This window comes from Lepisosteus platostomus, unplaced genomic scaffold (genome assembly GCF_059453375.1).
Source record: "Lepisosteus platostomus isolate fLepPlt1 unplaced genomic scaffold, fLepPlt1.hap1 Scaffold_78_H1, whole genome shotgun sequence".
Classification (NCBI taxonomy): Eukaryota; Metazoa; Chordata; class Actinopteri; order Semionotiformes; family Lepisosteidae; genus Lepisosteus; species Lepisosteus platostomus.
The window spans coordinates 221,469-232,878 of record NW_028291690.1 but is presented as its reverse complement, the minus strand read 5'-3'; the positions used below and the strand labels follow the sequence as shown (position 1 = coordinate 232,878).

Below are 11,410 nucleotides of genomic sequence, written 5' to 3'. Positions count from 1 at the left end.
CCAGCTGCAAAATGCCATTTGCGGACGCTGAAGAACTTATTTCTAAGGCAGCGGGTACAAGCGATTGGGCGTTTTAAAACCACCAGGAACAGCAAAGAGGCGCGCTTCTTTGCTTGTGCCGAAACACACCGACTGAAAGTGGACAACGTAGTCGGCAGGATTGGAACCTGTGCGGGGAGACCCCAATGGATTTCTAGTTCATTGCCTTAACCACTCAGCCACGACTACAGCAAGCCCCACTGCCGCTGCGTTCTTGCTACAATCTTACCTGGGTCGCGAGGCGCCGGCGGAAGCCTATTTCAAAGTCGTTCTCCGTTTCAAAAAAACATTTCCAAAATACAAGCCTTGCAGACAGACACGCCTCAGAGGACTTAAGGGTGGCTTCATGTCGGAATGATAAAGTCTCCCCGTCCGGACATGAAAATGCCACTTTGTTACACACAAAAAAAGAATCAACAACAGAGAAATGCCCACAAGCATTTGAAAAGCCGCACCACGTCGCACTTGAAATAGCTCTTACATTAGTGGTAGACACAGGAATCGCCTTTTTATTTACGCTCTTACCAACGCGATGGAAAGCAAAACAAAGCAAAGCAGAGCAAAACAAAACGAACAAACGAAAACCCTCACGTCCTGCACTTGCATATAACCCCGTTACGTGCCCAAGCGGTATTGTACGTCATCCTAGCACTGCACCCCGGGTCGTACGGTATATGGGAACGAGCACACGCCACGAATCGTCTCGAATCACTCCCTACAGCTGTAAGGCGCCTTGAAGCGTGCACCCCCAACATTCTTCTTTGCGCATCTGTGAAAGGTAAACTCTTGAGCAAACTCTGAACCAGCTCTAAGGAAACTAATCCGATTAGACGTTACTTTGACTCATCTTCTTACGCTCAGTGCCGGATTGCTCAAACTCCAGCTAGGGTTAGGGTTAGCATTCCCACGCTACTTAGACACTTTGTTTACGCTCAGTGCTGGATTTTGGGAACTTCAGGACGAGTGGGAATTTTCTCCTATCTGTCCATTCTGTTTTGTTTTGGAGACTCTTGGCTGCCTATGTTGTTCAGTGCACCGTGAAGGAAACATTTTCCAAAACTGTGTCAGCTCAAAAGTTGTAAGAAAACCTCTCCAGGTGCTTTAACTCTCTTCATTTTTGTCATTTAATGTGACACTCGATGTATAACTGGAGCCTCACATATGCAAATGGTGAGGCTCCAGTTCGACACCCAGTTCCACACCACTTTACAGTATATGACAAAAGCATGGCAGACTGTGCCGGACCAGCTGGTAACTTCCGCTTATTTTGACCATATTAAACATTGGAAATCTTCCCACTTGCATTTGTGACACTTGATTTTGGCTCCACCTAAGACACTCTTAAATCTTCAAACACTTTTCTCTTCTCCCGCAACACACTTGTCTGTCAGCACTATGTGGCAGCGTTGCATGACAACCCATCTCACCACGGAAAGGAACCTAACAGCTTTGGTAAGAGAGTAGAATTACCTGAAGAACTGCTTTCCATGGAAGCAGGACCAAGCGATGTAGCATTTTTATAGTACCAGGAAAGGAGAAGCGGCACTTCGCCTTTGCCGCACAGGCACAAGGTGACGTGCGGCAGACGCCGTAGTCGGCAGGATTCGAACCTGAGCGGGGAGTCCCCAATGGATTTCAAATCCATCGCCTTAACTACTCGGCCACGACTACAGCGAGCTCGCCGCCGCCGCATTCCTCCTATAATCTAACACGGAGTGCGAGGTGGCTGCGGAAACCTTTTTAAAGTCGCTCTCTGTTAAAAAAAAAACCTTTCACAAGATACATGCCGGCAGACAGACACGCCTCAGAGGGTTTAAGGCTGGCTTCACGTTCAAATGATAAAGTCTCCCCGTCCGGATGTCAAAATGCAACTTTGGCAGACAGAAAAAACATCAACAAACCACAAATGTGGACAAGGATTTTACAAGCTGCACCACACTGCACTTTCAAAAGCATTTACATTCGTGTTAGACGCAGGAATTGTCTTTGTTTTGCGCGCTTACGAACGCCATAGAAAACGAAACAAAACAAAAGCCCTCAGCTCCTGTACTTGATTATAACGCCGTTACGTGTCGAAGCAGGAATTTACGTCATCTTACCACTGCAACATGGGGAATAGAGGGAAATGAACACACGCTACGAATCGTCTCAATCACTCCCTAGAGTCGTAAGGCACATTGAAGGGTGCACCCCCATCATTAATCGTTGGGCCTCTGTAAAAGGAAAGCTGTTGAGCAGTCTTTGAAACAGCTCGGATGAAACACTTGATTGCTTCCATGTGCATCTGGAGCCCACTTCTTATTTTCACTTCACGCCGCCCAAAGCATTTCTAAAACAGGAGATTCGCGTTTGGGAATGCGCCCTGCCCTACAAATAAAACAGGTCTACGGGTCTGAAACCTGCTCCACGGAAAACAGTTCTGTTGCGCTTTTGATCAAAGGGAGATTCTCTGTTCTTACTTTTTGATTACATAACACCCAAAGGGGCTTCTTTGGAGCTGGATTCCAACCAGCATCCTAAAGTTTCTTGGCGGTATCCTTTACAGTCCTCTGTTCGGTCGACAAGGAACAGTAGGGGGCAGCTTTCCTCACACATACAGTGCAATGTACTGTAGTGTTCCCCTTCATTGAATTCGCAGTTCTGCATCAGACCTCTAACTCGTTTCCTTAGCTTGGATTTAAGCCACGAAGCAGGCTTCTACTGTATAAACGTCTAGAGGAATCACAAACTATTTGAGAGGCCATCATCCCAGGGGGAACTGACAAAGTCTATCCCTAAACACCTAGCGCAGTCTCTCGAGAGACTGTCAAAAATCGCTTTCTCCGTTTGTGCTGCAAGTAAGTGAAAACGCGGTCTCAACCCAGAGCCACTTGGCAGCAGCGGCACGTAAATACTGTTACTACCACTGCTCGATACCAACGTTAGCCTACTATACCATGTTCAGCCACCGCTAGAAAATGTAAGGCTCTAGTACTGGAGCAAACAAAAGGAGAGCCAACGTCAAACGTAGAGAGCGACGAGGATGGGATTCGAACCCATGCGTGCAGAGCACAATGGATTAGCAGTCCATCGCCTTAACCACTCGGCCACCTCGTCGATGAAACTGGGCTGTCCAGACATGGGTTGGCGCGCTCCAGATGATCTTTTTCTTTTTTTTCCCTCGTACTCAAGGGTCCTTTTCCTGTTCCACATGCGATTTCAACATTTTCCTTGGGAGATGTCAAGCCAGCAAGCCACTGCTGTGGTTCAGTGGCCATTGTGGAGTTCAGTGGCCCTGTTGTACACAGAAAGCACATTGAGCTCCTTGGACATGAAAAGTTCCAGATAAAAGCCATTTGTCATCCTTTCTCTTGGTGTCGATGTTGCTATTGTATGTAAAGGTGGCAACTTGCTCAGCGAGCAGGCGGAGCACACACCGAATGCAGATGTGTCTGAGTGGTGTGTCCAAGTGGCTGCAAAAGGACAACACTACCGGGGCGCCGTTGCTTAGTTGGTTAAAGCGCTTGTCTCTTAAACAGGAGATCCTGGGTCCGAATCCCAGTGGTGCCTTCTTTGTTCTGTCTTCTCGAACAGAACTGGTCCTTACAGACAACCGCCTACGGCTAGACTTAATTAAATGCAAGTATTCATTTCCTGTCTTTAACGCGACTTGTTTTTCTTAAAATGGATGGAACTTGCAAAACATGAAATACAAACATTGCTAATCAGCGCTAGCGGCTGGCAAAAAAAAAGAAGTCAGCAATGTTTTTTTTCTTTAACCTTAACCCTGCTAATGGAGAAGAGTTAAACGACCGAGTCTATGCAGCTTAAACGGTGCTCATGTCGGGTTCTTAGCTGAAAGGGTGGTAAATCACGCTCACCCCAGTCCTTAATCTTTTAAAAGGATACAATATTGAACCTAGTCGCCACATCACATACATCCTGTTCAACGATAAAAAAGTGACATCTATCCTCGATCCAGAGTAAATCCCACGATGAGGGCATATTTTTTTCCACTTTACCATGAGTCGGGCTCAGCTGCACAGAGGCGAGAGCAGAGCAATGAGGTCACAGGGACAGGGGAGTCACACGCTGGCGGTTTGAACACGCGGAAGATCACTGAGGGATCCACAGTATATGGACCCTCCGTGCGCCATCAGTCCACACTCCGGACTCTGAATCCTGCCATCCGAGTTAAGATCTCGGCGGAACCTGAGGCACAGTTCCTTCTTAAAACGTAATCTGGTGAGCATTTCTAGAATCGTACTTGTATAGATGCAGCCTTTAATGTGTTGCTGGGTTAAAATTGATGACTTCTTGAACTTCAGTAGGCAACTGCCCTCTTGATTTCGGATTTAATTTCTTTATTACAGGGGCGCTTTTATGAAGACAGAGTCATGTTCAGGTACTTTGCTTGATGGAGGAAGCATATTTCGGACTCTGTGATCTGCTCACCTGGAAAGGTCTGCTGTACTACTACAAGAGAGAAGTAGAGTCTGGAAGAAGGGACAATTTTATGATGCTTTGGAAGATAATGTTTTTTTTTTCTTTGAAATCGAAATGAATCAGAATATCAGTGCAAAAGACAAACTCTTGGTTTGGTTTAAAGAGATATGGTTTTAAAACAGACAAAATGTAGAAAACAGGTGTTTCTCACTTTTGGAAAAGAATGGACCGGGGGTAATATTTTACTAGGTGCAGTGCTCATCTCACTGGGTTACAGTCCTGCAGTGTCACACCAGGGCCAGTGGCGCAATGGATAACGCGTCTGACTACGGATCAGGAGATTGCAAGTTCGACTCCTGCCTGGCTCGGGTCGTTTTTAAACACATCGGGCTACTCCCTAAGTAGTCTGTGCTACTTACTGCATTGTAATCGTACCCAGTAAGATATTTCCTTCATGTAAATGAACTGCACCTGACAGCTTTAGAAAAACACCTGGGCTCAGTACGGTGCTGAGAGCTTAGCGTTGCTGTTCTAATTAGCACGCACTGCATCGGCTATGAGCCCGAACCTTTCAATTATTCCGATCAGTAAGTCAACACGTAGTCCACATGAACGGTAGAAATATTCTCTTGTCTGTCTCTTGTTTGTATAGAACTGAATGTCCCTGACAATGTACTGTTAGTTTTAATTGAAGAACGGCATTTGTGTTCAAATATACCAGACAAGTTTATGTAACTGCTCATGCGACACTCAGTTGTAATTAGTCAAGAAAAAAAAGTCGAACAACACCTGCGGGTTTGATTCTGAACGTATGAGATTGCAGCGCCTTTTACTTCCATTGACAAATGATAGAGATTCGAAGAGAGATCCTTCAGACCAGCAAGCAAACCCACGGCTTTTTCGGTTTTCTATCTAGGCAACGTTGGTGTCTGCAATAGCATACATGAAAGCGTGATGCAATTTCTGTGGCTACATTTGTTGCACGTCATGCACAGTAAGAGTGTTTCTAACACCAAATAAAAAGTCAACAATTAGCGATCACGCCTTCTCCTCAGTTAACCCACTGAAACCCTTGCTGTTAACAGTTCTTTACTGCGTGCTTTACCAGCACCTACATATCGTGTCGGTTCTTTCAGCTTTATTCATTAGGTTTTCAAAGGCATAAGTAGAGCACCAGAGGTGCGAACGCAAAATGTGTAGTTATCTGAAGAATTGATTTCCATGGCAGCGGGTCCAAGCGATTTCGCGTTGTTATAGTACCAGGAAAGGAAAAGCGGCACTTCGCCTCTGCCGCGCAGGCACAAGGCGACGTGCGGCAGACGCCGGAGTCGGCAGGTTTCGCACCTGCGCGGGGAAGCCCCAACGCATTTCGAGCCCATCGCCTTAACCACTCGAGCACGACAAATGCGAGCTCGCCGCCGCCGCATTCCTCCTATAATCAAACACGGACTGCGATTTGGCTGCGGAAACCTTTTTAAAGTTGCTCTCCGTTAAAAAAAATACCTTTCACAAGATTCGTGCCGGCAGACAGACACGCCTCAGAGGGTTTAAGGCTGGCTTCACGTTCAAATGATAAAGTCCCCCAGTCCGGATGTCAAAATGCAACTTTGGCAGACAGAAAAAACATCAACAAACCAAAAATGTGGACAAGGATTTTACAAGCTGCACCACACTGCACTTTCAAAAGCATTTACATTCGTGTTAGACGCAGGAATTGCCTTTGATTTGCGCGCTTACGAACGCCATAGAAAACGAAACAAAACTAAAGCCCTCAGCTCCTGCACTTGATTATAATGCCGTTACGTGTCGAAGCAGGAATTTACGTCATCCTACCACTGCAACACGGGGAATAGAGGGAAATGAGCACAAGCTACGAATTGTCTCTAATCAGTCCCTACAGTTGTAAGACGCCTGGAAGCGTGCACCCCCATCATTAATCTTTGCGCATCTGTGCAAGGTAAACTCTGGAGCAGTCTCTGAAACGGCTCAAAGGAAACACGTGATTGATTCCATATGCATCTGGGGTTCATTTCTTATTTACATTTAATTCAAGGGAAAGGCTTGGGTCAGTTTCAGACGGCCTCCAACAGCGAGATTCAAGCGCCCCACCTTCAGCCCAATCTGCGCCGCCAGAACGACAACAGCTCCTCTGGTCTTTGGGGTGCGGTTGTGACCCCGTAACCTAAAGTGTTGGTGGCAGACAAATGGAGACTAACAGGTGATGTCCTAGGACATGACTACATTGTGACACTCGGTGGGGATGGTGACCATTGCTTGGAAAAGAGTGCGAGGCCCCTTTAGAAAAACATTTTGTTAACAGGCATTCTGCCTCAGCCTAAACACCTATAGCTTGCAAAGTGCATGCTATTAGACAGGCACCTCTGCAAGACCTTAAGAGTCTCTTAAACTAGTGATAGTAAGGTGTTCCCAATGGGCGATGTTTGGCTTTCAAATCATCTCTCTGTGGAAGCGCCGAGATGCAGCTGTTTAAGGCTTAGAAGCAGCTGACTGTTTCACTACCTAGCTGATTACTGTCAGTCAGGGAGCTCAGAGGTGAAAAGCCTGTCTGAGAGACAATTCGCCGTCGATGAGTTCAATATGTTCCGTACCAGCTCGGCGCAACTGAGATCATCTTGGTAGCCGTGTAGCTCAGATGAGTGAGAGCGTGTGTGTGTGTACCACCGTGATTGGATGCCGGTCCTTCTCAGGTCACAGTAAACCTTCTGCTGCCTAACTTCCCTAATTTTGGGGATCCCTTTGAAAAAGCAAAGGAAAAAAAACTGGCTCTTCATCAGCATGATCGACCTCACCCAGTGTGGCGCAGTGGCCTAATGGCTAAGACACTGGCCTCCTAAGCCAGGGATTGTGGGTTTGAGTACCATCTGGGGTGCTCCTGTCCCATTTTGAGCGTACAAATGTCCTTTTGATTTGCAAAGCTACAACCCCACCTTACTCAGTGAGCGTCTCTTCTTTTCTCTCACATACAGTTGGGAGAAAAACTTTTGTAAACAGCCCTTCGAAATGATGTGGATTTCTGCATGAATGGCTCCTAACATGTGATCTTATCTTTATCTAAGTCATAATAATTAATAAAGAGAGTCTGATTTAACAAACAACACACGCCCAACATTTGACATTGCTGTTTCTTTATTGACCAAATGGTTTAAACAATCAAGGTCATTGATGGAAAAAGTACGTGAACCCTTATATTAAGGAGCTAGTGGAACCTCCTTTATGACAAAAACCTCAATCCCCACTTTCTGTAGCGGCTGGTCAGACCTGAGCAGCGGTTAGGAGGTATTTTGGCCTATTCCTCTATGCAAAACTGTTTCAGTTCATGTATATTTTTGGGATGTCTTGCGCTGAACGGCCTGCTTCAGATCACGCCACAGCACTTCAATGGGATTGGGGTCAGGACTCTTACTTGGCCATCCCAAAATACGGAATTTCTTCTGTTTCAGCCACTCTGTTGTTGATGTACTCCTTTGTTTTTGTCATGCTGCATGACCCAGCCTCTTTCGAGTTTTAGATCACAGGCAGACACCCTGACATTCTGCTGTAGAATTTCCTGATACATCTTGGAATTCATCGGTCCCTCGATGATTGCAAGCCGTACAGCCTCCGCCATGTTTCCCAGGTGGGATGAGGTTTTGGAGTTGGTATGCAGTGTTTTGTTATCTCCAAACATAACGCTGTGCACATTTACCAACAAGTTCAACTTTTGTCATGTCTGTCCACAGAACATTGTTCCAGGAGTTGCTGTGGAACATCCATGTGGTCTTTAGCAAACTTGAGAGGGGCAGTGGTGGTTTTTTTTGGGGGGAGAGCAGTGGTTTCCTCCGTGGTGACCTCGCATGATCACCGCTCCTGTTCAGATTTCTTCTTATGGTGGACTCATGGACACAGACGTAAGACAAAGTCAACCACCTGTTCGCTAGATCCCATCCCCACTCAGCTAGTCAAAGATTCCCTCGAAGGACTGGCAGGACCTATAATTAGTATGATGAATGCATCGCTTGCGTCAGGCGTTGTACCTGATCAATTTAAGGTAGCGGTTGTTAGACCGCTCCTTAAGAAGTCAAATTTGGATCCACAAGTTCTTAACAACTACAGGCCTGTCTCAAAGGTCCCATTTCAATCTAAAAGTTTTGAGAGAATAGTTGTTGCCCAATGTCAATCGTATCTGGATTCAAATAATATACTTGAGAAATTTCAGTCTGCTTTCTGAAACTGCATTAACGAGAGTCGTAAATGATATTCTCTTAGCTACTGATGTGGGGAATGCAACAGTGCTTGTGCTTCTAGATCTTAGAGCTGCCTTTGACACGGCTGACCTCTCTGTTTTGTTACACAGGCTTGAGTTTGAGGTTGGCTTATCTGGAACCGTCCTTCAGTGGTTTACTTCACATTTTACTCATCGTTTTCATTATGTTCAAATATCTAATAATTGTACTGCTTCATCAACGTCACCAGTTCAATTTGGGGTACCAGACGGATCAGTGCCGGGGCCAATATTGCTCTCTCTCTCTACATGCTGCTGCTAGGTAGGATAATACGAAAAAATAATATGAACTTTCATTCATATGCTGATGACACTCAAATAAACATTTTGTTCACACCAAACGACAACTTTTCTATTATCACTTTAGTTAAATGCATTAATGAAGGAAAGACTTGGATGTGTGAAAACTTTTTGTTACTCAACTCTGAGAAAACTGAGGATCTGTTGATCGGAGGCAACAATACTGATAGGACTACTATAACTTCAGCACTTAACTCAGAGGATTTAAACATTTGCCTCAAAGAGACAGCACGTAACCTAAGTGGCATATTAGACACAAGGCTCTTAACAACTTGCATTGTTAAGTGCCTTGAGACAACCTTGTTGTGAAAGGTGCTATATAGAAATACATTGATTTGAACTGAATTGACAATGTAAAATGTTGTGTGTGTTGTTTGTTAAACAAGACTGTCTTTATTTATTATTATGCGTCAGATGAAGATCAGATCACATTTTAAGAGCCAATCATGTAGAAATCCAGATCATTCGCGTTTTAAAAGTTGCGGGAAAAGCAAAACAGGTGCTTTTCCTTTGTTGCGCAGACACACGACGACACCGTAGGCGGCAGGACTCGAAGCTTCGCAGGGAGACCCCGATGGCTTTCTAGTCCATCGCCCTAACCACTCGGCCGCCGCCGCCGCCACTGCCTTTTTGATGCAGTCTAACATAGAGTGCCGGGCAGCGGCGGAAACCTTTTTCAAAGTCGCTTTCCGTTTAACAACAACAAAAAAAACTTTCACAAAATGCATGCTAGCAGACAAATGCGCCTCAGAGGACTTAAGGCTGGCTTCAAGTTGGAATGATAAAGTCTCCCCGTCCGGTCAGGAAAAGGGAACTTTGTTAGACAGAAAGAAGGAAGTAACAATAACGGAGAATTGTGTGCAAGGATTTTAGAAGCTGCGCAGCCCTGCAGTTTCAATAGCCCTTTTATTCGTGTTAGATGCTGGAATTGCCTTTTTTTGACGCTCTTACGAATGCGATGTCAACGAAAACAGAACAAAGCACAAAAAACCCTCAAGTCCTGCAGTTGGATAGAATGCCGTTACGCGTCCAAGCCGTATTTGACTTCATCCTACCATTGCAACACGGGGCGTATATGGAAACGAACACACGCTACGAATTGTCTCTAATCAGTCCCTACAGTTGTAAGGCGCCTGGAAGCGTGCACCCCCATCATTAATCTTTGCGCATCTGTGCAAGGTAAACTCTGGAGCAGTCTTTGAAACGGCTCAAAGGAAACACGTGATTGATTCCATGTGCATCTGGGGTTCATTTATTTATTTACATTTAATTCAAGGGAAAGGCTTGGGTCAGTTTCAGACGGCCTCCAACAGCGAGATTCAAGCGCCCCACCTTCAGCCCAATCTGCGCCGCCAGAACGACAACGGCTCCTCTGCTCTCCGGGGTGCGGTTGTGACCCCGTAACCTAAAGTGTTGGTGGCAGACAAATGGAGACTAACAGGTGACATCCTAGGACATGACTACGTTGTGACACTCGGTGGGGATGGTGACCATTGCTTGGAAAAGAGTGCGAGGCCCCTTTAGAAAAACATTTTGTTAACAGGCATTCTGCCTCAGCCTAAACACCTATAGCTTGCAAAGCGCATGCTATTAGACAGGCACCTCTGCAAGACCTTAAGAGTCTCTTAAACTAGTGATAGTAAGGTGTTCCCAATGGGCGATGTTTGGCTTTCAAATCATCTCTCTGTGGAAGCGCCGAGATGCAGCTGTTTAAGGCTTAGAAGCAGCTGACTGTTTCACTACCTAGCTGATTACTGTCAGTCAGGGAGCTCAGAGGTGAAAAGCCTGTCTGAGAGACAATTCGCCGTCGATCAGTTCAATATGTTCCGTACCAGCTCGGCGCACCTGAGATCATCTTGGTAGCCGTGTAGCTCAGATGAGTGAGAGCGTGTGTGTGTGTACCACCGTGATTGGATGCCGGTCCTTCTCAGGTCACAGTAAACCTTCTGCTGCCTAACTTTCCTAATTTTGGGGATCCCTTTGAAAAAGCAAAGGAAAAAAAAAACTGGCTCTTCATCAGCGTGATCGACCCAACCCAGTGTGCCCCAGTGGCCTAATGGATAAGGCACTGGCCTCCTAAGCCAGGGATTGTGGGTTCGAGTCCCATCTGGGGTGCTACTGTCCCTTTTTGAGCGTACAAATGTCCTTTTGATTTGCAAAGCTGCAACCCCACCTTACTCAGTGAGCGTCTCTGCTTTTCTCTCACATACAGTTGGGAGATGTCTTGCACTGAACGGCCTGCTTCAGATCACGCCACAGCACTTCAATGGGATTGGGGTCAGGACTCTTACTCTCCCAAAATACGGAATTTCTATTGTTTCAGCCACTCTGTTGTTGATGTACTCCTTTGTTTTTGTCATGCTG

At 45.9% G+C, this 11,410-nt stretch overlaps 5 non-coding genes across 5 annotated transcripts; 3 read left to right on the top strand and 2 right to left on the bottom strand.

Moving 5' to 3' along the window:
* Positions 1 to 1,628: 1,628 nt before the first annotated feature.
* On the bottom strand, positions 1,629 to 1,710 carry trnas-uga (transfer RNA serine (anticodon UGA)). Its single transcript has one exon. It is a non-coding gene; the product is annotated as a tRNA-Ser (tRNA).
* Positions 1,711 to 3,053: 1,343 nt separating this feature from the next.
* trnas-gcu (transfer RNA serine (anticodon GCU)) lies at positions 3,054 to 3,135 on the bottom strand. The gene has a single exon. It is a non-coding gene; the product is annotated as a tRNA-Ser (tRNA).
* Positions 3,136 to 3,514: 379 nt separating this feature from the next.
* Positions 3,515 to 3,588, top strand: trnak-cuu (transfer RNA lysine (anticodon CUU)). Its single transcript has one exon. It is a non-coding gene; the product is annotated as a tRNA-Lys (tRNA).
* Positions 3,589 to 4,759: 1,171 nt separating this feature from the next.
* On the top strand, positions 4,760 to 4,832 carry trnar-acg (transfer RNA arginine (anticodon ACG)). Its single transcript has one exon. It is a non-coding gene; the product is annotated as a tRNA-Arg (tRNA).
* Positions 4,833 to 11,088: 6,256 nt separating this feature from the next.
* trnar-ccu (transfer RNA arginine (anticodon CCU)) lies at positions 11,089 to 11,161 on the top strand. Its single transcript has one exon. It is a non-coding gene; the product is annotated as a tRNA-Arg (tRNA).
* Positions 11,162 to 11,410: the final 249 nt, after the last annotated feature.